Raw genomic sequence first — 14,079 nt, forward strand, 5'->3', positions numbered from 1 at the left:
TTTCCATTGTCTATAGATATCCTGAGCCGCCTGGCCCCAGCGCTTGCATTATAGACCATTTTTTAACTACGGTGTGGGGTCAGGACCGTATGTTTATTTTGATACAGGTGCGTCCCGGATTTCCATATTTCTTTTTCTTTCTTGCCCAGAGCAATGCCAGAAGTCAAGATTAATTCTAAACCTTCCAGCCATCACCGCTTTTGTTGTGCTGTAGTCACCCCGAGTGGGATGGGTATGCCAAGACGTGGGTTCCATGCCTGCTGGGCCTAGACACTCAAGCTATGCCTCACTGATGATGCCCAATGAGGCTGGAACATGCTTTGGGATGTGACCAAGCAGTTCGGGCTGGAATTCCCCTTTTGGGGTGGGACCAACCCTGATCTGCATATTGTCTTTCCCATTTTATAATGGCTTGGCAGTCAAAGAAGGATTTATTTACTTTATTTATTTGTACATTTATGCAGCACACGTAGCCCATAGGCATCTAGGCGCTAGAATTTAAGAGATTGTTTACAGGTTGTGTACTACCTCAGGACAGTTGAAGTTGCAATAATACATATATTCACTGCATACATAGATACAGATATACATATCAGGCGCAATAAACATAGTATTAATAGTCACAGCATGAGAACATATCAGTCATGGCATATGATACTGAAGGTCCTAGCGATAGTGAAGGTCCTAGTGTCTATTGTTTGGGATCTAAACTGAAAAGTCTGGTTTTTAGACCTTTTCAGAATGACCTAAGGGATGTGTCATTTCTCAGTTGTGTGGGGAGAGTGTTCCTCAATTTGGCTGCTATCACAGGGAAGCTAGAACCGCCTGCTTTGTGTCTTCTGCACCTCTGTATAACAATGAGGTTAGAGTATGAAGCCTGTGTAGGTCTGTTAGTCTGGGTTTTGATAATCTGGTTGCTGAGGTATGCTGGTGAGTTGTTAGCTAGACTTTTGTGAGTGAGGATTTTAAATGTGATCCTATCTTGGACCGGAAGCCATTGGATGTGTCGTCTGGTTAACGATATATGTTCATTCTTAGGTATATTCAGAGCAGCTCTAATAGCATTATTTTGTACTATTTGAAGTTTTTTGATGTTTCCGGTGCTGGATCCAGCAAAGAGAGAATTACAATAATCTATCCTAGAGAGGATCAATGCTCTAGCTAAATTAATACTGTTGTCTGTCGAAAGGAAGGGTCTAATGGCCCTTATTAGTTTTGACGTGTCGGCTGCGGATGAGACAGTAGCATTCACCTGTTTATTTAGGGTGAGGAAGAGTCAATGTAGACCCCAGAGTTTTTATTTTGTTGCCAACATTGATAGTATTACCATCTATGTTGAAAGATTTGTATTGTTCGGAAAGGTTACTTAACTTAGATTTGTTTCTGATTAGAATTAGCCAGGTCTTGTCACCATTGAGGCATCATTTTTTTTGAGATGTCCAAGCCTGGATGGCGAGATACATTTTGTTGAGATTAATAACGTCCGTGTCATAACAGCCTGTGATAGGTATGAGTATTTGAGTGTCATCCGCATATGTTGTATAGTGACACCCATTTTGTCTAATTTGTCAAATAGAAGCTTTGTGAAGGCATTATACAATGTATGTGGCACGCAGGAACCCTGCGGTAGGCCGCATGTTACTACGACTGGTAGGGGCTGCTATGTGGTAGAGAAGACACTCATAGTACGATTAGAGAGAAAGGATTTGATCCATTTGATGGCGTTAAGGGAGAAATGGACTGCAGTTTCGAGATAATGGCATAACATGTTATGGTTAACCAGATCAAAAGCTGCGGAAAGGTCTAACAAAAGGAGGATGCACAAGTCTCCTCTGTCCTTGAATTGGTCAATTTGTGTTTTTAAGTCCAGGAGAGCCATTTCAGTTCCATGACCGGGCCTGAATATGGATTGTCTCAGGCCTAGGATATTGTTAAGTTCCAGGAATTTTTGGATCTCCAGGTAGGCTACACGGTCAAGGATTTTTAGTAGGAATGGCACTGTGGAGATAGGTCGAACATTTGTTCAAAAGTAAGTGTCCAGTGTAATTTTTTGTAACAGCGGTAGTACCCAGACTTCTTTTAAATCATCAGGTACTGAACTGGTGGCAAATCAACTATTGATGAGGCTGGTGATGAAGGGTGCCAGATAGCGGGACACATGTTGCCCTTACATCTCGAGGGTTTTAATCCTTTGATAATATTGATGGTTTCTAATGTGGACACAGGCATGAAAATAAAGTTGCTGGCCACTGCAGTTCTGCAGTGAGGGATGTAGTTAAAGGTGCGGAGTCAAGGTTGAGTTATGGTTTTTTTAATTCAATTTAATTTTGCAGAAGAGTGATTTTACCTGCGAGGGAATTTTGTATGTTAGTGCACCATTGTTGATCTTTGATGGAATGGTCTGGCATAGGGGCTGGTGATTCCAGCCCGTGGAGAATGGCAAATAATTCTCTGGAGTTTGATTGGGCATTCTAGATTCTTTGGTTATATGTTTCACTTTTGGCTTTAATGATTGCTTACTTGTAGTTATTGGATAGTGTCTGAAAGAGGACTTTGTTAGCGGGTGTTAGTGACTTTAACCAACTACTTTCGACAGACGTTTTGGTCGCTCACAAAGTTTGGAGGTTTGAGGTGAACCATAGGTTGACGTGTGCTTTAGGTTTAGCTTTTTTAGATTTCATTGCGGCTACTTTGTCGATGGCTGCTAGCATAGCTTTATTATATTGACTAGTACTGACGGGTCATCGTTGGGATAATTAGTATTCAATATTGTTGATAAGAGGGGTAGCATGTTGTCAGAATTAATGTTTTTTTAACTTCTGGATGGGATAGTGGGTGTGGGTAGGGTATGTTTGATAGGTTTAGTCGTTATAGTGGTAGAGAAAATTATGGTGTTGTGGTCCAACTAGGGAGGAGGGGTGTTAGAAAGGATGTCAGTGGCACAATTGGTGTCAGCAATCAAGTCGAAGGTACCTCCTTTTTCGTGAGTTGGGGAGCAGATATGATGTGTAAACCCGTGGGCTTTCATGTAGTTGGCTAGGAGGCCTACATGGGAGTCAAGAGGATCGTTCAAGCCGAGGTTGAGGTCACCTTCGACAATAGCTTTGGTGTGAGTTTTCATATTGTAGGCCAGGAGAGAGGTAATGTCATCTTTGAATGTGGATATGGGACCTGGAGGTCTGTAGACAACACGGAGAGTGAGGGTGCAGGTATGCGTGAGTGATTACTTCATCAGAGGTGAAGGGGAGTTCTCTTGATATTATAATGTCAAGGGAATTTTTGGCTAGGAGGGCTACTCCGCCTTCTGTGGCTGTTATTCTGTCCTTCCTATAAATTGAGTATCCCTGTGGGAGGGCTAAAGATAAGGAGGGGTTTGAGGCCGTATGGAGCCAGGTTTCTGTGACTACCATAATGTCTAGGTCTTTGGCTTTGATGACGTCTGCAATGTCAAGGGTGTGTGCAGTGATTGATCTAGCATTTAAAAGGTCACCTTTCAAATGTAAGGAAGTGTTGATGTGGTCAGATTTCTTAATAAATGGATTAGAGTTCTTTGGACTTTTTAACTTGTGACTGAATGTGGGTGACACTTGGTTTGTTAGAGTAGGAGGAGTCAGCCTTTTAGGGGTTAGTGATTTGTGGGTTTGATGATGTGGTGTTGATACAGGAACTGGAGTATCTCACATTACAGGTTTCTTTGTACTATGCAGGGTGATGTGGTGGATAGGGAGCGAATGGGCTGTGGTATGCCGTTGGGTGTAGTGTGGGCCAGTCCAAGATGAAAGTTTACATTTCCTTATAGGTCCAACAATAGGGCATCTGGTGGTTGATACAGAGGTTAGTGTGTCATATGCCAGGGGTTTCAGTGGGTTCTGGAAGGTGATGGGGTTGGCAGTGAGCAAAGAGGCCGTAGTAGACCTTTGGGTGTGTTGAGGGCCATTCCGAGATGAAAGTCTAAATCTCCTTGTGGGTCCATTAATAGGACATGTGTAAGGAGGTCTTACTGTGACGGTGGAGCATAAAGTCTCGCTGCCCTGAATTGGTGGGTTGATATGGGGTAGGAGGGCTGGTACAGGGAAGGGAGATGTTTTGGAGAGGAACGGTGTAGGGCATGGGAGGGGGTAGCGTCAAGCACACCATAAACAGGCGAGGCCATTCCCTATCTGAATGAATGAGCCTACTGTGCAAGGCCAATCCTCTGGACTTATTGGGTCCATGGAGGATCTTGGAGTTTCTTGGTGGTGGATTTGTTGGGTAAGGTAGAAGGTCTGGAGGGTGGCCAAAGCATACCAGAGGTTAAGATTAATTCTTAACCTTCCAGTCATCCCCTTTTTTGTTTTGCTGTACTATTACAGTAGTTGTAGTAGTAGATGCAGCCCTGCTAGTATCACTAATTCTACTGATAGCAGGGCTACTATTACTGGCACCAAAATGAAGAAACCATTTATTAATCTCTAGTCCATAATTTACGTTCACTTCCGCTTATCACATCATATGACGATTCCTGCAAAGGGGTATTGGACCTTCACCTCCCTGACCTTACCATTTTTGACAGTTCGCTCAATCATGTGGGTACCATTGTCCTTGGCACCAATTTCTGGCCAAGAGCACTTTTCAGTCGTTTGCAGAGCATCTGCTCGAGCAAGTCCATAGTTCATGCAAGTGAGGGCAAAGTAAACAATAAGAAACAGTGAATCTATGATGTCTGTTAAAAAGGAAAATGTAAAAGGAAATTGGCAATGGCATGATAGGGGCGGGGTCAAGTTTATTAAAATCCATAATCAGAAAGTCTGACTGTAAGAGAATGTGTTCCCCTTTGTTTATTCAGCATATTTCTACTTATATCCTTCTCCATGTCCCTTCATAATGAACATCACTTGTGGGGTAGGAAGGGACACAGCCTCACTGTCTTCCTGTAATTTTTTAGAAACAATTTAGAAATTGGAGTGCTACGAAACTTTAACATTCTTTATTTACTGCCCTTTATATGTAAATGACAAACAATACCAGATTAATGAAACAGGCCAAACAGGAATATGAGGGCAGAAATAGCACGAAATTGTCCAGCCCTTCTTCATATTCATCCTCCTTGCCTTTAGTAGACCCCTCTTCCTCAACAGCGCCCTCTGACATGGATGATAAGGAGACCTAGAGCAAAGTACATTGATAGGTAAGATGTGGAAGCTGTACTTTATTTGGGATTGTACAGGGCTCTCATAGCCTGGAGCTCAAGCAAGCTCTTCAGGCCCAAGAATCAGCTAATAGAAAAATATTCCCCAGATGGGCCTCCCCTTGATCTCAGATATTAGGGATAACATATTTAAAGAATGGAAGGATCCTGAGCATATTTCACAGCCTTGTTTCATGGCTAAGCTATACCCATTGAAGGGCTCAGACACTTTTTTTTCAAGACGCTTTAGAAATGGATGACATTTTGAACAGATTAATTTGCAGTTCCTCCATGGTGGAAGCCAATGGGCTTGTAAGGGATTCAATGGACAGAAAATCGAATGCAACCATGTACAATGTCAATTTGGCTGCCCATCTGACCTTCAGGGCAAACGTTAATGGATCCTTTACAGCTGAAACTGCCTTGTGTGCTTTCAAGAAGCTCAGTATGGCCATGAAGATGGTACAGACTGTGTTCCAGTTCTGGCTAACTTGCAGAAACAAGTAGAGCTCTTATCTGAACGACCTTATGACTCCATCCAGCGTAAAGCTATGGCAATCGGATCAGGCATTTCGGCCAGGCAATGTTTCCACCTGAGGGACTGGAAACAGAAGGCCACAGCCCTGAAATTCCTTTCTGAGGGAAAGAAACTATTTTGGGACTCCTTGCAGACACGGTCATTATAGTGTCCCAGGCTGACAAGCATTCATAGAAATTACGGAAGAACAGTACCTCTGCAACATCAAGACACAGGTCATCAGGATTTAGGGATAAACCTCAAGCATCAGATGGCAAGTGCAATCCGTTCTGCAAGGTTCAGAAATTCCAATCCAGTCCAGTGATGCTGAAGTCACACTTTAAACATCAGAAGTCCTGACAAACCCAGAAGGCCGGTGGGTGGAATACTCAGGCTCTTTTTCAAAACATCGGAAAATGGCATGCAGATGCCTGCCAAATGTAGACTGTTTAGTGGGGGTACCAAATATAATGTTTGCCCCGAACCCCCAGTGAATCAAGCATGACCATGACTCCTATGCCAAGAGACAAAACCAAGAAGTCGGCCATGCATGGTCATCCTGGAACTGCTAGAAAAAGGGGTGATTAATGAGAATTTCCTGGGATCAGTCAGTTCAGGGTTTCTATTCTTTAGTCCTCCTGGTCCCAAACCTTTTATGGAAATTTAGGTTGATTTTGGATCTGAAAGCCAAGAATTTATATATGAAAGTGGAAATATTCAAAATGGAAACCTTGCAAAAGACTGTTCCTCTGATGACAAAAGGATATAGGCATCATGTAGCTCTAGTAACTCAAGCCAATTATCATGCGTCTATCAGGCCCTCCCAGCAGAGGTTCCTCTGATTTGTAGTGAGAAGGAGACATTATAAATTCCAGGTCCTACCCTTTGGTTTGAAAACAGCGCCCAGGGTCTTGACAGGTATGGGAGCTTCATTGTTTGTTCTTCTCCATCTGCAAGGGCTTCAAATGTTCTCCTACCTGGATGACTGGTTAATCGAGGTAGTCCAAAGGGGGACTGCACAATCTAAACTTTAGCGAGTGTGCAAGGCCTTGCAGGACTGGGGGTTTCTTGTAAACTGGCAGAAATATCAACTGGTTCCCTACATAACCTGGCTTTCATAGAGGCACAGATCTGCACCAGGCAAGGTAAAGTATTTCTCCCTCTGGAAATACCGGAAATGGGCAGAGCTCTAATGGACTTCTCTTGAATAGTAAGGGACTGAGTGGTATTGTGAAGGAGGGACAAACCCACGGCCATGGTGCATATCAACGACGGCGCTGGGGTCGGACTCAGCATCCATAAACTCTTTTGCCTGGGAGATAGGATCCTGGGCAGAGATACATCTAAGGTCCCAGGAGGCAGTCCACTACCAAAGGATGAGGAATCACAAGGAAGACAGGCTCAGCAGAGTCTTCCAGTGTTCTCAGAGGTTTTGGCTATCCAAGATAGACATGTTTAACTCACAGACATTAGCAAAGGTTAACCAGTTTCGTTCAACATTTTAGACAGAAGGGGTTTGGCTGGTGGATGTATCGAACCTGGAATGACCTTAGGAATTTCTGTATGATTTCCCTCTAGTATCCCTTATTTCCAGAGTAGTCAGGAAGATCAGGGAGAGCAGATTGTGAGTAGTTCTGGGAGTTCCCTATTGGTTTTGAAGGGGATGGAGTCCCACTCTCTTAGAACTCCAGTCTTGTGAGATATGAAGGATCCCAAGAATGCCTTGCCCTCCACAGCTGGTCAGATTTTGAGGGTGCACAGAATCCAGTGGTCAGTCTGAAAGTTGAGAGGGGGAGGTCAATGGCCTTAGGTTTGTTTGATTGGGTGGTAGAGACAGCGATTACAACTGCCCAGCCACACTAAAGGCATATGATAGACATTGGGTGAGTTTTTTAATTGATGACACAGATATATATCCCCCTATACTGTGGTATTGTGGCCAGTCTTCAGTTCCTTCAGGATGTGATTTCCAAGGGGTTTGCAGTATCTTCCTTTTGGTCCCAGTGGGCTGCCCTAACAGCTCTGAGGGGTAGCCCAGAGAGGGAAATGGAAGGGGAAGCCCTAGCAGATATTTGTCTAAAGAATTTGGTATCTTCTAGGCCTCTTCCAAATGAATGTGCTGCTCAATGGGATCTGCCATTGGTGCTGCAATTCCTCCACCTCCCTCCTTTTGAACTGATAGGCAAAATCCAAATCTACATCAAGTTCCGAACACTTAAGAATGACTTCCTCATTGCCATTGCTCCAGCCTGTAGAATAGGAGAGATAGCGGTCCTGTTTTGTAGACCCCCCTTTCTTTCCGGACCCCAAAACTGAAAAAGATTAAGCTGGGCATTCCATTGATGTGTGAAGAGCTTAACTAAAATAGCTTCAGAAGGCTTCAGAATATCAGACAGTCTTTTGCTGACTTTTGGGGCAGCAGAGGCAGGCAGTACAAACTTGATGGTGACAATCAGCAATTGGATTCAGACAGTTATATCGATGGCATATGAGGCATATGGATTGCCAAAGCCTGAACAGGTGCAGGTCGATCGACAAGGCCATGTGGATGTTCAGGGAGGTCTCTAGGGTGAAATGTAGGGCAACCACCTGCGCAGACTCAAATACGTTCATAAGACACTACAGACCGAAAGTAGACAACCAGATGGATGGGTCTTTTGGGGTGGGGGTGCTCACGGCTGGAATGTAGTGATTGCCAAGGTTGTAGTTATACAATAAGTGGTGATGGCATACAGCAATGCTCAGTGTCAAATGGGTGTTTCATTGGGTACCTTCTACAGTTAACAGTTTGGGTACACCTTCATTGTAAGCACTGGGACAAGAAAAAGGGATATGAAGGTAATGCCCGAATATCTGACTGGTAATCTTCATTAATCCAAGTCCTACTTTCTTGACACAGAACTAACATTCTTCCTCACCCACCCTGGTATTGGAAAGTCCCATGATCCAGTTTGGAAACATATAACAGTGGATTATGGGTTAGTAGGAGGTATTATACCTCCAATGCAAAAACAAATGGTTCTTGTAAGGGAGGCAGGACCTCAAAGGTAAGTACTGTGTGTGGGGTAAAATATAGCCCCTAAATGTCATAAATAAGGAGGCCAGGCTAGGGTAGGATTTAAGAGTGAAGCTGGCTTCTACTATCCATTGGAAAATGCAGGCCAGTCCAAAACACTTATTTTTCTGACTCAAGGCCAAGTGACATGGAAAGAAATGGGCACAGTTAAAGTCTATTAAAATGGACAAATGCGCAAGTGGCGAAAGACACTTACCTTTCACAAATTAACTGGCATTTTGGAAAGGCCTACTTGGAGCATTAAAGGGGACATTGGTTTCCCCTGGGAAATAACAATACCGAAGGGATACTCATTTCATTTCAACTGTAATATTAAAGAAATACATTACACATGGACAGATTTAAAAACTGCAGCAATGCACATGGGATGAAAATAAATAGTTGTGCATTTGGAAGCTAAATAAAAGGAACACAGCCTTTGCAATCCAGAAATAAAGTCAAGGACAGATTACATTCATCAGGAGGAAAGAGACTTGTTTTCACCATATAAAATGGCACATGGACAAAGAAAGGCCCATTTCTTTTGGTGTAAATTTGAATAATGCTCCCTGATGTAACTATGGCCTGTCTGTCTGAATAGAGTGAACTCATGTCTGTTAATATTATATAAATGTATGTATGAATGACAGGTCCTGGTGCAGCATTAAATGTTGCAGGTACACAGTGGTTAAATGTAATATGCTAGCTTTTCAGAATGGTAAACTGCCCCTTGTTTTTCCCACTAAGCTGAAATCCCCCATTGAACTGTGAACTGAATAGTGCATCTGGATCCTGACCTCACATCCCTTTGGTTTGATGAATGCTAGGGATGAAGGACTGGTTTCAAAGATATGATTGAATATACAATGAAAGAGATTGAATTTGTGCCGAATTGCTGATAACACAATCAACAGAAACAACCGTAAGGCCAGGTTCCACATAAAAAGTGCATTTAACTCTGAAAAAAGACCCATTGAAATCTGAACTCCAGACCTGTTGGGGCTGGGATCACCACGAAGAATGGCTGGTTGTCAATTAGTTGCTGATAACATGGCCTGCAGAAGTGACTTGAAGGTCAAGCTTCCCATTGAAACCAAAGAGAGAAAAGGTTAAGATAAACCAGATGGCTGGTCACATGGCTTAAGAGAATGAAACTTACTGACAGATGTTATGCCCTGCCATTGAGTAAACCTTGAATACAGTTTTTCCTGAATAAAAGGAGCCTTGTTTGTGCTATAGAGCTTAGCCCTGGTTCAAATTAAACAGAAGAAAAAGCCAACTGGGACCCTGTAAAAACTTAATTATTGTGATGTACATAATGTAAGTTATGTGGAAAATGATGATTCTGCCATTTTCATACACCTGAGAAATGGGAAAGTTGGCACAGGGGTAGATCATGAAAATAAGGTTTCAATTGGAACGCGTTCCATTGTTAGCTATTTCGGCGCAGCAGAAAACTGTGAAAAAAAGTAGCTCCACTCAGGAAGGGCGTACCAAAATAAAATTAGTATGGTCTGATTCGCCGTAAAAAATATATAACATATATATATATATATATTTAATTATGGGGTTATTTGAAAGGCCCAGGGAGTTATTACATTATGAGGTTTTTCAGAACAAAAGATTTAGAAACTCCCTGTCATTTTGAAATGATGTATCTCTTCTCCACCCTCAGCCTACATCATACATATCTCCCAACTTCTGGTCCTATCAGCTGCCAGTGGCTATCTTGGAGGGAGGTGAATGGAGCAAGTGAGCCAATCCTGACCACGGGAATTATGACCATATTGCAGTGTCATCCATGCTATAAGAGGGCAGGTGTGCATCAGAACAGGGTTTTTGAGGATTTTTGGACTTTATTCCAGTGGACAGCCTGCTGCTGGACTATAGAGAGGAGCCACTAGCAGAGAGGCAAGGAGAGCCACCAAGTCCATCAGGGAAACCTTGCCTGGAAACCTGGTAGCCCTATCTGAGAGAGGCCTGTCTGGAGGGAGCTTGTTGTGGTTGAGGCCTGGTTTGAGCGGCCTACCAAAAGAGGGTCCTAAAATTCTGGCGGGTTTTCTGAACAAAAAGCATAGAGCTCCCATGTAAGTAGATATCCCAAAGCCATCAATTGTGTGGGAAGCCACCTGTCTTTATCCCTTTCCATTAGTCGGTAAAGGGAGGGGGGTGAAACTGGGTAGGCCCTTCGCACAATTTATTAAATCTCATTCAAATTAATTACTCACCCATATGTTGAATCAATTAATTCCCATTTAGAAAATCACAGGATGAGTGTTGTTAGAATTCAAAACTAACAAAGCTCATTCCTAGTGTGTTAGAGCCGATATAGCCCATAAATACTTGGTTGACTGTTTCTGAAATCCTTCCCTTCTATATAAAAAGAGGGTGAGGGGTGTCCATAATCCCAAAATAAGAAATCCTAAACACTGCCTTTCAAGTCAAGGTGGGATGCAAAACGAATTTCCCCATTCATTTAAAATCTGAATTACCAAGTACGGCATCTCATCTGTATGTGTGTTACAAAACAAACGTTTCCTATTGTTTTCATTTTTCTCTGACCTCAAATTACCAAATCCTGCCTTTTATTTCTAAATGTTGAAAATCGATTTCTATTTGAGTGCCTTTTTTCCCCAACCTTGCCTTTTAAATCAAATTTGAAAAAAACAATTGTCCCTATTGTATTTCTTTCCATAATATTATATTTCCAGTATCAAGCACAAAACGATGTTTTGTTCCCATTGAAATCCCTTCCCAAATAGCACCTTTGTATATCAATAGCTAAAACGATTTTTTCATTGTCCTCTCACTTCCTGCACCTTGTCTTTAAACAAAATGGGACATATTTCACTGAGGCCTGGAGGGTGGGGGTTACTGGGAGAAAAGTATTGTTTCAAATTAAGTCATTTCTGTGGACCCTGTATTGTACAGTGAATGTTTTCCATTGGTTAAATCGAAATTAAAACTGTTGTGTTATTGCATGTTTCAAAATTCCATCTGTGCTGTTTGAATAACAAAGTTATTGTTGTGATATTGGGTGTTGACACAGCTTTGGTGGCTGATGTTGGCTGTTAGCATTTTGTCAAATCTTAAATAAATAAACAAATATTTGTACTACACACCAGCCTGGTTCCTAGTGCATCGGTGACACAGGGTATTTGTTGGGGTTGGGTGTGAGATGGGTTGGAGGCCTCACCAAAGTTAACCTGAATCAAAAGTGCTTTATTGTGCTTCACCTTGCTTGGGGCGGGGGGGCAATTGAATTCCCTGAGTTCAGTGTGACCACAGAATAAACCACAACATGTGATGAGGAAGAGTACGACTTTGAGTAATGAAGATTTGCAGTATGTAATCAGGGCATTATACTACATGGGGTAGTACACTTCAGAACGTGATATATGTGTCTGTGAGTGCATGTTTTAAATGTACAGACAATGTGAGCTCTGATCGGCACATTTAAAAAATAAGAAAAAAAAGAAAAGTACACATGGCAGCAGGTAGAACAGGTCTTTTGGTGCAATTTACCAATTCGCTCCACCAGGGCAGTTTATGTTATTCCATATCTCCTCAGTGTAGGTACGTTGTGAGGCTTTCTGGGTGTTTTTCTGTCGCTCTGAGAAACATCATGATTTAAATACTACACCTAACTCAGTGCGTTTGGAAGCAGACGATCTCTTTGAAGGTAGAAAAGACACTTATTAATGAGTAAATAGCTTCATTTCACGTATTCAGTTGCTCATAAGTATTTTTTGCGAGAGTTCACCTTTCAATTCGTCTTGATCTGGCTTCTCAGTTCGCTTTGGATACATTTCTTTCTTTGTGAATTCCATTTTGTTTAACAATGCCAATTCCCGCGCTCGTGCTTCGAGTGAGTCAGAAATAGGTGTTAAAGGAAGTGTCATTTCATGACTGACACTGACATGGCTTCTTAACACGTCGCCTACTTGCATTTTTAATAATGTGTTAATTTGGAAAAACATAGCAAATTGGAAATAATTTGGTATACTACCTTTCGCCCTCAGATGAAACAATTGAGCCTGCATTCAGAGCATGGGAACTCTTTGCCCATGGCATACACAGATCAATCGTACATTTGCGTGGCTAAGCTATTTTATTCCTGTAAGTGTTTGATTCCTTTCATCGTGCTTTCTTTACATTGTTCATCTGGAAACGAAAGAACATAACTCACTGGCCGCTGTGTTTTTTTCAATTTACATAACGCTAAGGCTTTGACTTACTAAGGTTTCTGTACCCCTCCTCTGTGCTCGCCTGTATACTACCCCCCACGTTATATATGTTCTGTTGTTACCTCTGACAAGCAATCCGTATGTATCTGTATTGTTGTATACCTCTGTAAATCGCTCCGTTGCTTCTCGAAGCTAGGTTTGCGCCCACTTAATAACATGAAAATATTTACTGATTGGTAGCACAAGCCACCATGGTTCTTATATCTCTCTGAGGCACTGGAACCGGCATAGATGTTTGTGCTGCTATTTCTTATACTGTATTAATAATCCTACCGAATTTCAGAAAGCACTTCTACAATTATACATATTCAGTTACATGATGTACTGAAGGCAGAGGTGACACGCGCTCGGTCTGTGCCCCACTCATTAATGCCCAAGTCATTGATGCCTTACATGCCGGCCCTCACACTGTTGCATCTCACAAGACCACTCAATGTACACATATCTCCTTTAATTGAGATGGTTGACATTGTTCATTTGATAAAAAAACGTGTTATACTTTGTAGGTCTTCTTTCTCTGCTGTGTCGAGCACACTCATTTGTCTCTGACACTGATGTCTTTTTCCCTGTTCCTCAATCCTGTTTTGGTTGTCTCCACTCAATCAGTTGCGGGCATAGTTCTTTGCTCTCTCACTCAGCATTCTCTTTCATTCTTGAGACTTCATCTGAGTTTTCTATTTGGCTGGACTCAGGGGTGTAATACAAATTATGGGGGCACCCCTGCGAGCCATGCTGAGGGCCCCACCCAACCGAGCTCGGGAACAAAGCACGGGCTGTGCCCCACTAAAGTCCTGCCTAGACCACCATGCATGTGCAATGTGCATGATGATCATGCTGCTGCAGAGAAACTCTGCATACTGCACTAGGCGAAAGATGGACGTATGTGTCACTGTGAGGAATTTGACAATCCGCACAGGGAGAGTGCGCTCGCCTGGGCTTTTTTGATTTTGTAATAATTAAATGAATGATGGGAGATCAGCCTTCGAGAAATGTGTGAGGCCATTCTGCACCCATTTCATCTGCTTCCTGCACAGAACGCATAGTCACGTGTACTCCGGGAAGACACAGCCTACAGGCGCTGTCTTCCCCTGTC

General features: G+C 42.6%; 1 protein-coding gene across 2 annotated transcripts in view; it reads right to left on the reverse strand.

Annotated features, from left to right (window-relative positions):
* IMPG1 (interphotoreceptor matrix proteoglycan 1) overlaps positions 1–14,079 on the reverse strand; it is a 1,923,199-nt gene that overhangs the window by 1,369,907 nt on the left and 539,213 nt on the right. The gene's annotated exons all lie outside the window — the stretch shown is intronic.

Source organism: Ambystoma mexicanum, chromosome 4p, assembly GCF_040938575.1.
Source record: "Ambystoma mexicanum isolate Mex_15411 chromosome 4p, UKY_AmexF1_1, whole genome shotgun sequence".
In the NCBI taxonomy this organism is placed as follows: Eukaryota; Metazoa; Chordata; class Amphibia; order Caudata; family Ambystomatidae; genus Ambystoma; species Ambystoma mexicanum.